This window comes from Taudactylus pleione, unplaced genomic scaffold (assembly GCF_031769625.1).
Source record: "Taudactylus pleione unplaced genomic scaffold, aTauple2 ptg000188l, whole genome shotgun sequence".
NCBI classification, from domain to species: domain Eukaryota; kingdom Metazoa; phylum Chordata; class Amphibia; order Anura; family Myobatrachidae; genus Taudactylus; species Taudactylus pleione.
The window spans coordinates 6,565,236-6,577,747 of record NW_028284590.1 but is presented as its reverse complement, the minus strand read 5'-3'; the positions used below and the strand labels follow the sequence as shown (position 1 = coordinate 6,577,747).

At 45.1% G+C, this 12,512-nt stretch overlaps 1 protein-coding gene across 1 annotated transcript in view; it reads right to left on the bottom strand.

Annotated features, from left to right (window-relative positions):
* Positions 1 to 11,489, bottom strand: part of SH3BP4 (SH3 domain binding protein 4) — a 30,600-nt gene extending 19,111 nt beyond the window's left edge. The window contains exon 1 of the mRNA XM_088476435.1: positions 11,404 to 11,489. The gene's annotated coding sequence lies outside the window, so the exon portion shown is untranslated. The remainder of the gene's footprint in view (positions 1 to 11,403) is intronic.
* Positions 11,490 to 12,512: the final 1,023 nt, after the last annotated feature.

Here is a 12,512-nt window from a genome sequence, read left to right as displayed (position 1 = left end):
TTCTCCCATGTAGCACTGCAAGCTCTGCAACACCACCATCTTGCTCCCCTTGTGGAGCAGGGGGGGGACTATTCAACAATTCGCAATGTGGGGGTCACACACACACACAGAACTGATAATTCTGATACTTAAAAAAAAAAAAAAAAGCTGATGTTCCAGTGTACCTCTATGGGGTGCCAAGAAAAAAAAATAGCGCACTTGGCGATTGCAGTGGGCTGAATATTTAAACTGAAAGCTTTACAGCTATATACAATAGTGAGCATCAGTGAGGGGTATAACAAAGTATTTAACTTTAGCCAACTCTTGCACTGTTGACTGAAACTCAGCAGGACATAGGCTATTGAGCCTTCTCAGTATGTGGTGCCAAGGCCGTAACTAGGGTAGTGCGACCAGTGCCATGGCACCGCAGGGCAGGGGGCGCTGTTTGGGCCTGTCAATTTTCCTGTTTATTATCATGCTCACTTGTAGCTTCCTCTTCTTTTATCCCCAGCATTTCCTGGCCTCCCCTATCTCTTCCCTGGCCCTTTTTCAGGTGCACTATCTTATGTCCCTATTTAAAAAATGGGGGGAAGGGGGGGCATCAATGCTCTCTCTGGCACAGGGCACCAAAAACTCTAGCTACGGCTGTGTGGTGCATCATTGTACACATGTGTGCACATCAGAAGTAGGATAAAAAGCAAAACTGGTCTGTAGGGTCCTTTTTAGGTTTCATTAATGCAGACTGGCTGTCACACTGGCTCAACAGGTCTGCAGGTGAGCAGAGTGAGGGGTGGACGGGTTTAATATTTAATCCCATCGGCGTCATTGGCTCCCAGATTCTGCTGTAGAGCCGCACAATGTGAAGGATGATTAGTACAATAGGCAGGCCTGCAGCTAAGGTGACATCTGAGGTCTCCTGTACGTATTCTCACAAGTGGAGACCTCCCGGAGGGGAGAGTTTCCACACTTTTCACCCACCCTGTCTGCCCAAACTAATGAGTATTTATAGCTGTGAACTATTGTGTGTGTAAACCGGAAAGGAGCAGGAGCAGATCTGGCATGGTTACTGAGGGGGAGGTAAAGCAAGGCTAGCAGGTCTCTAGCCAGAGGGAAGATGTGCGAGGGATAAGCTATTTGTTTTTTGCAGAAGTTTAACACAAGAAAAGAACCCACAATGGTTTCTAGATGTCCCACCAGAGCATTTACAAATCACTGTAATATGAATAGAGAGACAGAAACCGAAGTTCCACCTCCGCCTTGTACTGCTCTCTCTCTCTCTCTATTCTACTGTTCATGGCGCATGCTTTCCGATATTCTACTGCTTAACTCACATCAAAGCCCAAAGTGATCGTTCATACAAGCATTTAGTCAGTGTGCGGTGAGAATTGGCTCATGCGCTCTTCCATAAGGAACAAGACTCTAGCAAACTGCTCTAAGGGGTAAATTTACTAAAGTGAGAGTTTTTAGAAGAGAGTTTTAGAAGCGATGTTGCCCATAGCAACCAGATTCTAGCTATCATCTTCTAGAAGCTACTAGTTAAATGTCAAGTAGAATCTGATTGGTTGCTATGGGCAACATCTCTTCTAAAACCTCTCACTTTAGTAAATTTATCCCTTAATATCAACCAGGCAGCAAAACGAAACAGACACCAGCAGGACGGTCACAGGGCAGGAGTTACCACACCTTAGGGAAGAGGGCGGAAAATTTAAACATAGAACATGAATTCCTAAAAAGCATTAGGGAAATATATACAAACACACACACACACACACACACACACACACACACACACGCGAAGCGGCCAGAATGCCAACTGCTGAGATTCCGGCAGCCAGAATACCGTCGCCGGCATCCTGAAGGTAAGTACTGGGGTTAGGCACTAGGACAGGGAACGTCCAGCCCGTAAAATCATTTGTCAAGCCCTGAGAGGCAACCGCAGACGGGACTTGAAATTCAAAAAAAAAATCTAGGAGCCTTTTTCTGCTAGCCTCACCTGGCTAGCAGGGTGCCTTGAATGGCACCCTGCAGCCAGAATCTATGCAGCAGTACCGCGCTTCAGACGGTCACACCGCTGCCCTTAAAGTTCCCCTGCTGTAATCACTGGCGATTGTGGCCCCGCATGGCATGACCTGAACAGAGCCCACAAATTATGTTATAAATATCCAAATGGCACTTGGCAGAAATAAGGTTCCCCACCGCTGCACTAGGGGGAGAGAGGTTAGGGTTAGGCTGCGGGGTGGGAGGGTTAGGTAGGTACTAGTGGGAGGGGGAGGTTAGGTTTAGGCTGCGGGTAGAGTTAGGCGTAGGGTTAAGGGTTAGGTTAGGATTACTTACCTGGGGGCGTCAGCATTCTAACCTGGTCGGGATGCCGGAGTCGGGATTCTGACCGCTGGGATCCGTACCATCCCCACACAAACACTTGAGTAATGATCCATAGATTATCCTTGTATAAATAGCAGCGGGAAACGGGCGATTGTGGAAAAGATGGAAAATACTGGCACGATAATCGCTTGAATCAGGTAGCCATTACTCCTCAGCCAGCAAACAAAATACACCATTACTAAATGCCCAGCAAACAAATGGTTAGCTTGTTTCGGAAGTAGTAAGCGGATGGAGGATCTGAGAGGGCAGGGAGTTTGGCCTTAATCCTTTCATCACAAGAGAAAGTAGGAGTACCCCTACCCTCACCCGCTCAGAATCCCACTCTGCCCGGGCATGGGACACAAACCACATCTCGCCAGCAAACCTAACCATTCAACACATTTCATACAGTAAAACCAACATCTATTTGTTACTTAAGGGGCGGCACGGAGGTGCTGAAGAGTACAAGTCTCCCTGGACTATGGACTCGCACTGAACCACAGAAACAATTTCAGTGCATTCTGCTGAACAGCTGGGGGGATGAAAATCCTCAACACACTGGAGGTAGCTCGGAGAAAGGAAATGCCAATACAGTTAGGGAATTGTATTGAAAGCTAGGGAGGAGATGGAAGATTAATCCCAGATAAGAGGCATCAACTGCACTGTAGTCACAGGAAGGCTAAGCATGTCTGTCTTTTCAGTAACCCAGGGGAATCACTAAGTACATACATGCCACTAAATGTAAACATATGATAGTAGCGGTAGATAGTGAAGTGAGCCTTTCTGAATATAACATGGGAAGAGGAGGACTGCTGTGTGGTGTCATTTGCTTTATTGTTATGCTAAATTACTAACATGTACATATATATTTTTTCAATAAAGATACATTTGTTTAAAAAAAAAAAAACCCACTAGAGAACACGGAATCAGTATGTTATACCGCCGGCCGGGGTGGAGATTCCGACAGCTAAAAAGATAAGTATAAGGTAAAGGTAAGTATAACTAACCCTATTCTCCCCCCTAACCCTCCTTTAGGGGTGCTAACCCCAACCTCCCCCCTTGTGCCTAACCCTAACCCCCCTCTAAATGCCTAAACCTATCCCACCCGTCCCCGCTGCCTAAACCTAGGTCTCCCGGTGGGGTGCCTAACCCTAACCCCCCCTTTCCCTAGCCTACACCTAACCCTCCCGGGGGGGGGGGGTTGTCGTCCCTAACCCTAAGTCTTCCAGGGAGCCCTAAAACCTAACGCTCCCCTCCTGCGGCTGTCCACGCCCGGCTTACCTTCATTCGGTATGCCGGGCATCAGGCTTCCGGCGTAGGTCTAATGACAGGTGTCGGGATTTTGATGCCTGTCATTAGTACCTTGTCAAGATTTGAGAGTCGGGAAGTTGGCGGTCGGCATTGCGACAGTCGACTTCCTGACTGCATCCCGTTTTCGCTCCACTTAGTGACAAGATAGCATAAAAAGTTAAAACATCTAAAAAAGGTCCATTAAAACATTTTATTCTCCATTTTTCCCCCTTCCCCCTTGGTACAAAAACCGCAGGAGGCACGTGCGTGGGCTCGCACCTCCACATTCCACATTTACTTCACTGCCAACATCTCAGCTCTCCACTCCCGCAGCCAGCTAACTGGTGACACTGCCGGGAAAGAAGAGACGCAGGGCCACGTAAGCAGCATCCCACTGACTGTGTGCCGGATCCCCAGCTGAAAATAGGCACCCATTAGTGGAGGGTTACAGCATAGGCTTATTTACAATGGGTGCAGTACACATAGGCCCAGGGCTCCCCACACCGCACCCCCTACACCAAGAGTATACTTAGCTCGTGCCGGCAAACGGGTCCCTCCCACTCCGTGGCGCCATCTTCCCAGTGACATCTTCAGGAAGATGGCGCCGCACAGTGAAAACAGACTCTGGAATTAGGCCAGTGCCTTTGCTCTCTTGTGCCCATGCGCCATCTTCCAAAATATAACTTGGAAGATGACACAGCAGGAAAGGAGGGGGCCAGCTGCACACAGGCCCCCTTGGCCGGTAATACGCCCCTGGATTACAGAGATTCGGTACACGGGGCTGATGCACAGCTGTACGCAAGTCCATTTGTCATGAGCAACTTGCATACTTTCGCTCAGCCCACTATGAGTGTCTCGTACGGGGAGGACCACACCGCACACCCATAGACGATACTTACCTGTCCATCGGCGCTGCAGAAATCACTGGAAGAATGGCGCGGGTGCCATGCGCTGGGGGTTCAGCGTATGCTCAGTAGACGCTGGCACAGTCCAAGATTCTGCTTAGTACATGTGCCTCAGAGGTGGGGGGCACACGGGGCCTCTCCTAAATTCTACTACTGTTTCACCTTCCTCAGCAGGTAGCAGATAACAATTCAATATGGAAAGCAACAATTCCCACACAAAGAAAAAAGGATTTTATTTTCCGGTTTCCCTGCTACTTATGTGTTCACGGCTAGTCATGGAGCGGCTTCCTGTCTTGGCTCCATTTGATTTCAATCCAACTCTCAATATTTACATTACACAAATAAAGAGATGTGGAACGACAAGGGAGCCATTGTTTATGTCCCATAATACCCTTATTTGTGCGACAACGGTTTAGCGGGGTAACTGGTGTGGGTCCGATATGATCAGGTCAGGTCCAGAGGGTACAAACTAAACACACAGACAACTTAAAAAAAAAAAAAAAGAGTTATTTACAGCCTGTACCATGAAACAAAATAAAATATATATAATTATATATAATTTACTTTTTCTCGATTTGCAGAAGATCAAATAAAGATAATTGCAGATTCATTGCTATAGGTTACTGCAAACATGTTCTCTGAACAAGTCATATATAACAAATGCTTTCCACAGTGCAAGACATAATAAAGATAAAAACATTAGGTAGAGCAGGAGGGTACTCGGCACCTTTTAAATGGTATGGAAACAGTTACACATTTGTGGTGTTACTACAAGATGCTCTTTATTTTAGGGTCAGCATGTAGATTTCCTATCATTGACTGTTTTAAAGATTGACCAATATTTGTTTGAACCGAAATCTAGAAATGTAATTAATTAGTATACATAAGTCAGGTTAAGGACCACACTGGCTAGATTTGTAACTCTACAAAGTTGAAAATGAGTTTTCACGGTACGGCTATACACTGGCCTGTTCAGTGACTATTATTATTATTAAAATTAAAACTTGGGAGCCTATTTATCAAGGTGTCTTTTCATTAAATTATACAGAAACGCCAGTTGCTGCATAATTTTATGTATCAGTGCTATGTACTAAGAGCCTAATGCAGGAGATTTCACAGAAATATCCTACAGAACTATTATCAATGGAGACTACGAGCGGACCCCTATTTACCAAAGTTTAATCCCGCTGGTTTACTCCATCCTCAGATGGCGTAAAGCTTTAGGGGCATATCCCCATAGCTAATTCTTGGCTCAGACTTATTAAATTGGGTTCTGCGTCCCCACGAGTTAAGCCCCACTGGGATTTAACGCACAGCATTTTAAGCGGAATTTATGGGTTACCGCGTTTTACCGCGCAGGGAAAATGCTAAATAATCAAATAGCTCTGGGAGCCAGAACCCGGAGCTTATCCCCAGCGCCTAATTGGATATGCCCCTTAGTTTTAATACATTCCTTCTTACCACAGAACACCATTCCCTATCCTACAGGAAACTGTAGCAATTTGTATCTACAAAGTATTCTGTGCAAATATTTCTCCAATTTTCCATTGAACAGGCGGTAGACAGAGATTCTCAGCAATCTTGCAGTTTTGGGGCCGTATTCAATTGCCAGCAAAAAGCCGTTCTCAGCGAAACGTTTACGCCAATGTCGGAAACTTTCTGCCGTATTCAATTGCAAAGATTTTGCCGGTGCGAAAAGTCTGCGCCTTGTAACCAGCGGAAAAGATTCGCCTTTGAATGGAGGCGGAAAAAAGTGCAGAATTGGGGATTTAGGGTGCAAAGTTGCGGCAACACACCTGCAGCCTTGGGACAGTCCCCCAAAAGGTAAACTGCGTCCAAAAAAAGTAAAAAAAAAAATTACTTTAGATCACCCCCAAAAAGTACTTTAGTTTTGGGGGTGAAAAAAAAAAAAAAAAGTTGAGGGACAAACTTAAAAACTAGCAAAATAGACTCCAGGGCGTCCCCCAAGTATACCCTAGTTTTTTTTTTTTTTTTATTGCAGGTGCATTTTTTAAAACCTCACTTTAGCAATTTTTAACCATGCTTGCACCCATTTTCAAGTACCCCAAATTTGCTGGGACTAACTTATTTTTGCCAAAAAAAAACAAAAACCCTGCTAAATGCTATTCTTCACCGCTTGTGCAAAGACGCTAATTAGCAGCAATTTACAGCATTTAAGCACCCCAAATACCTTCAGCAGGGCTATTCGGGGGTATCCATAGTGATCCCCCATGTCAGTGCATCTTTTCGGGGGTGTCAGGCTGATGTCCCCAAATCTGACAGCACTTTTCGCCTCTGAGTTTTGCCGGGACGCATTTTTGCGTACTTTGGAATAAAATAGAGTGAAAAGCGGGCGTGCGCACGGAAAGTGTTTTCTCCAAAAACACGCGATGTAGGCGGAAAGTCCGGCAGTCCCGGACTTTTCGCCAGCAATTGAATACGGGCCTTGATCGGACGACAGCAGAATCGCACCCACTACATCTTATTGCCAAATTAAAGTCATTACTGTTATAATGATATATTATACACATCGGTGGTGTGTACTCCCGATCTGTCATTGCCGGCCATTGTTCATCACATCATCCCACCTGCTGTGCTGCTACTTACATGCAGCATGTAATGATAAATCTCGCCATTGTATAGCAGATGGTCCTGTGTGTGCAAGGCATAAGCACACCCACTATGTATTGGTGTGGGATCGCTTTGAGTATGCAGACGCCCACTAGCCTATTCATAAGATGCCCACTTGTGCATGTTATCTCCAGGAGGTGTTTGCAACCAACGGTACATCGGGTATCATCGGATGCGATCGCAGCACTTGAGGCCGACCATATGGCAAGCACTTCAGTGTAAAACCAGCCAGGTGACGTGTACTATGATGCTGCCTCTTATTTATGCATGCCTCCAAAACTCCGTTAAGACGCTAGGACACGCCAGAATTCGCACCTCCACTCCCCCGTTTATAATGTCCAGCCCCTGTCACCACCCACAAACGGCTTCTCCGGTCACTCACTCTGCTGGGCTGTCTATGCGCAGCGAGCAAATGCTTCCCGATCTCTCGCGCTGGTTCTCGCATGCGCAGAATGCGAACATCGGCTGGCTACGAGTGAACGCATCCTAGCGAGCGGGTCTGAATCGAGCCAGATATTCCTTACGAATGCCAAATCTCAGATGAATCCTGCTAAAACTCATCCCCAGATAAGGGCTGTGGAGATTGGACACCCTTGGAGCTGACAAAATGCCTTACAATAAAGTGTTGGTTTATGTATTGCCATAATGACATTAGTAGTTTATTGAAAAGGTGACAAATTCCCCTCTGGAACCCACTATATTAAGGAACTATAGAAAGTACACATATGGCACAGGTCATTAAAGGAAGCTGATCTTAAAGAAAAAAAATGTAATGTATATTACACATACACACTAATAATATACATACACATGGACACACATTGGTGTACCATCTGGAAAAATTTAGCTTTGCGCACACACCATTTAATGCTGATGGGAAGGTAATTTGCTAGCCTGCAGACTATAATAATTGCAGTGCAGCATCATTCCCTGTTACAGGAAGCTCAGAGACTCACACCAGGCGGCACAGAGAGCAGAACGGTGACAAATGGTCATTTTTCAATTGTTATACAGTTAGTGCAACAAGATCCCCAAAGGACAGAAAACCACAATTCCCTGAGCAGCTTCTGTGTCCCCACCAGATACACTCCCACAAGTGTTACAGCTCACATGTCACCCTCACAGACGTGGCAAAAAGGTTATTTACCAATACATCGGTGGAGGAGGTGACCTGCTATAGTACGGAGTACAACAGAATACACAACAAGGCAGCTGTAACAATACTATCCTTTACATACTCAGGTGAGAACCATATTATACAGAACTCAATGCACTGGAAGCATCTGTTGCAATGAAAGTGAGAGCTTATTGTACAGTCTTCTAGCAGCTGGGACAATAAATGTACATTTGTGTTCCTGAGAGCCCTTCACTTCAGCACCCAGAGCCTGGGCCTGCCACACACACACATATTGCCATGGAGACTTCAGCTGCTGTCCTGACATCCGCTGCTGGTCTCCCCTTTCAGGCTTTGCCAGTCTCATTTACACAAGCACAGAGCTGCTGGAAGAGGGCTGGAGTAAAAGGAAACAAACCTTAAAACGTGACCTACCAAAAATGTGCTGCGCTACATGCATAAGGCCTATAGCCTGCAGGATTCCCAGCCCTGACTGCAAGAGAAGCAGCTCATAGTAAAATCTTCACCTACTGTGCCATCTAGTTTTATGCCCTCAGGAACACCAATGTAGAACATGTGCAGCAAGTTTGGGAAACCAGTACAGGAAAAAAAAAAAAAAAAAGGCTTCAGTTACTTTCAGCAGCCCCACAAGAGCAGTAAACATGCCTCCTTAGCATCGGATAGACAACTTTTACAACCCATTAATGACAGGCTTGTAAAAATTAAACATAACCATAAAAACCCAAACATCTGCACAACATGGTATGGACACATTAGGGTAGACTCAATTGTTAGCGCCAGCGGCTGTCAGTGCTGGATGGAGCAATTCAATTGTTGCTCCGTTCAGGCGCGAATAGTCACCGAAATTTCTGCTCACCCCCTCCTGAGGAGGCAAGCAGAAATGCACCCGTCTCCTCGGGACAGTGCGCACCCTAACCAGGACTTTAAAAGTGTTTAGCTGTTTAACACGGTCTAATTGGGCGCAACAAGCTCGATAATTAATGGGTGTCCAAAAGCAAATGAATTGCAATATTGGGCGCCCATTAATTAGTGCACCTTAAAAAGCAATTGAAAACCCACCATCTACCAGATACTATACTTCCAGGGACCAGAAAATGTGTCAGCATGCACCCAAAGGGGTCAAGAAAACAGAAATAGTCAATGGATTAGCCAGGGAATGAACATTTGGGATGGCCATTGGTGGAGTAGCCATCAATAGTACCATCAGTGATTAACCTCAATGCTTTGCACCCATTGATGGACATCCTTGCATGGGTAATGGCGGGCAAATCACAGAAGGGAGGAGGGCTAGGCTCCATTCCTCCGCTCTTTTCCATCAATGGCAAAAGCATTGGTGGGCAACGGCCATCCCTAATGAACAATTTTAGGTTTAATGTGTTAAATAAGCATTACACTTCTCAGCCAATTACTACAAGTATCCCATTTTGTTTTATTAAAGTCAATAGTTCATTCACTGGACTTGTGTGTCCATTTGACCACTGGAAATTAAATTTCTGCACCTCTCCTGTCTTTTTAGGTAGTAAATTTCTAACCATTACTTCAATCTTTAAAGTACCAAAGATTTATTATTATAAATTGTTTATATGTTGTATCATTTATGTACTCCATCCTCTAACACAAAATGATTCCCTTAACAGTGAAAAAAAGTAATAATAAATATAATATATATATATATATATATATATATATTTCTAGAAGTGGAATTGGGAAAAAACAAGCACCTGATAGTGTGGTATTACAAGTAAGAAATGCACGTGCTCAAAACAAAATGTGCATACCGAATAATAAATCTTTAAAGCTTATCTGTGGTTCTTTTACTGGGATTCCATATGGTGGGATGGATACGGCACTCCAAAAGTATCAGAAAAACCTTAATAGGAGGGGCTCAAGCTGAGCCAGATAGAACACAAATATAGTGTAGTATTTTGTTTAGAAGCAGAGCATGTAAATTCATTATAGAATGCGTACCGGATAGATACTTGAAAAACTGCATATATTATAATAGCCCCCATATAGGTGGATAAGGTTGGCTTCAAATAAGCAGAGAATGACCCTTAGCACAGATGATATATATATATACATACATACATACATACATACATACATACACACACACACACACATACACTCCCCCTCACTCCCTGAATACAGCCTGCAACATACATGGAAACCAGCTGCAACCACATTAATCTTGACAGCGCCTGGAAAGTGGAATTAATGCAAACACTGGGTCCGGTGCCAGAGAGGAGACACTTAATATAAGGAAAATGCAGGAAGGGTAAACATTTACTAGGAGGGCTAATTTTGGAGGCTCACTGAAAGGGTCATTTGCATGCTCTGGTGTCAGACTGGTTACAAATGAGCTAAGGACATAAATCATGATCTCTTTGGGAAGGAGTACATGTATTTCCTTTCTGGAAGTGACCAGGGGTTACATACAAAAAAAAAAAATAATAAGTGTAAACTGTATTACATCATTTAGTAAAAAGCAGTAAAAAAGTTTTATATATAACTGTATAGTAAGCCTACAAATGATTGGACTTATATACCAGAAAACACATGTCCTGTGGTCACCCAGTACTTGCAGGGTAACATAATGACAGACCCTTGCCCCCCAAGGTGCCCACATGTGGGAGCAATCAGGACAACATTCCAATGACTTCAGCTCTCCGGATTCTCAGATACAACAACTTCTAGGGTGCAAATAGTTAATGGGCCTCTCAGCTCTTTGTATGGACACAAAACAAACAGCTTTAAAAGAAAACCTATTCATAGCTGCAAAGATTAATAAGCTCAGTACAAAGACACTGGAGGATACAGGGAAAATCTAACACAGGGATACCCCTGAGAGGGGTAATTAAAAGGGCATGATCAGCAGCACACAAACAACACGAGCTGGCATTTCAGAGACACAGAAAGCACCTATATAAGACACATGCATGTGCACACTGTACACAGCGGAGACTAATAGGAGATAACAGTGCACATGTATAAAGTAACAGGTCACAGCGTGTGTCACTATCTATGCACACAAACATCATGTACTATGGCCCTGAGCTGCTTTATTTGCTATGTACTATGGAGGTGGAGATGGCCACTTACCTCCTCCTTATCCCGGGTCACCGAAGCCCCATCTCTTCCTCCACTTGCACATATGAAGCTGTTGCTGCTGCTGCAACACCGTCCTGGCAATTTTGAGGAGGAGGAGCAGGGAGCAGAGCCGGCCCCTGGGGTGGGATCCGGGCTGGGGTAGACTGTCTCATCCTTATTAACTCCTTCACTGCAGCCAGCACCAGATCTAATCTCTGCTCTCTCAGGGATTCCAGACAAGTGACTGCACTGCAGAGCTCTGGTGATACCTGGATTTTTTTCTGAAAAAGGAGACACTGTCATAGGGCAAGGGAAAAGCATTTAGCACAGAGCTACATAATAACAAAGATGGATTTAAAGAAATATATGTATCTCTGGGCTGTGTGTGCCATTGTAGTCCCCAGTTTATACTCTTTTCTTGATAATTACTCCCCTTCACTTGTCACATATTATCCCTCACTCTCCCCTTGTCACATACACCTCTCACTCTCCCCTTGTCACCTATATCCCTCACTCTCCCCTTGTCACATACACCTCTCGCTCTCCCCTTGTCACATACACCTCTCAATCTTGCCTTGTCACCTACACCCCTCACTCTCCCCTTGTCACCTATACCCCTCACTCTCCCCTTGTCACATATACCTCTCACTCTCCATTTGTCACCTATACACTTCACTCTCCCCTTGTCACATATACCCCTCACTCTCCCCTTGTCACCTATACTCCTCACTTTCCCCTTGTCACATACACTCCTCACTCTCCCACTGTCACATACACCTCTCACTCTCCCCTTGTCACCTATAACTCTCACTCTCCCCTTGTCACCTATACCCCTCACATATACCCTTCACTCTCCCATTGTCACCTATACCCCTCACTCTCCCCTTGTCACCTATACCCCTCACTCTCCCCTTGTCAAATATACCCTCACTCTCCCCTTGTCACATATGCCCTTCACTCTCTCCTTGTCACATACACCTCTCGCTCTCCCCTTGTCACATATTCCCCTCACTCTCCCCTTGTCACATACACCCCTCAATCTTGCCTTGTCACCAACACCGCTCACTCTCCTCTTGTCACCTATACCCCTCACTCTCCCCTTGTCACCTATACCCCTCACT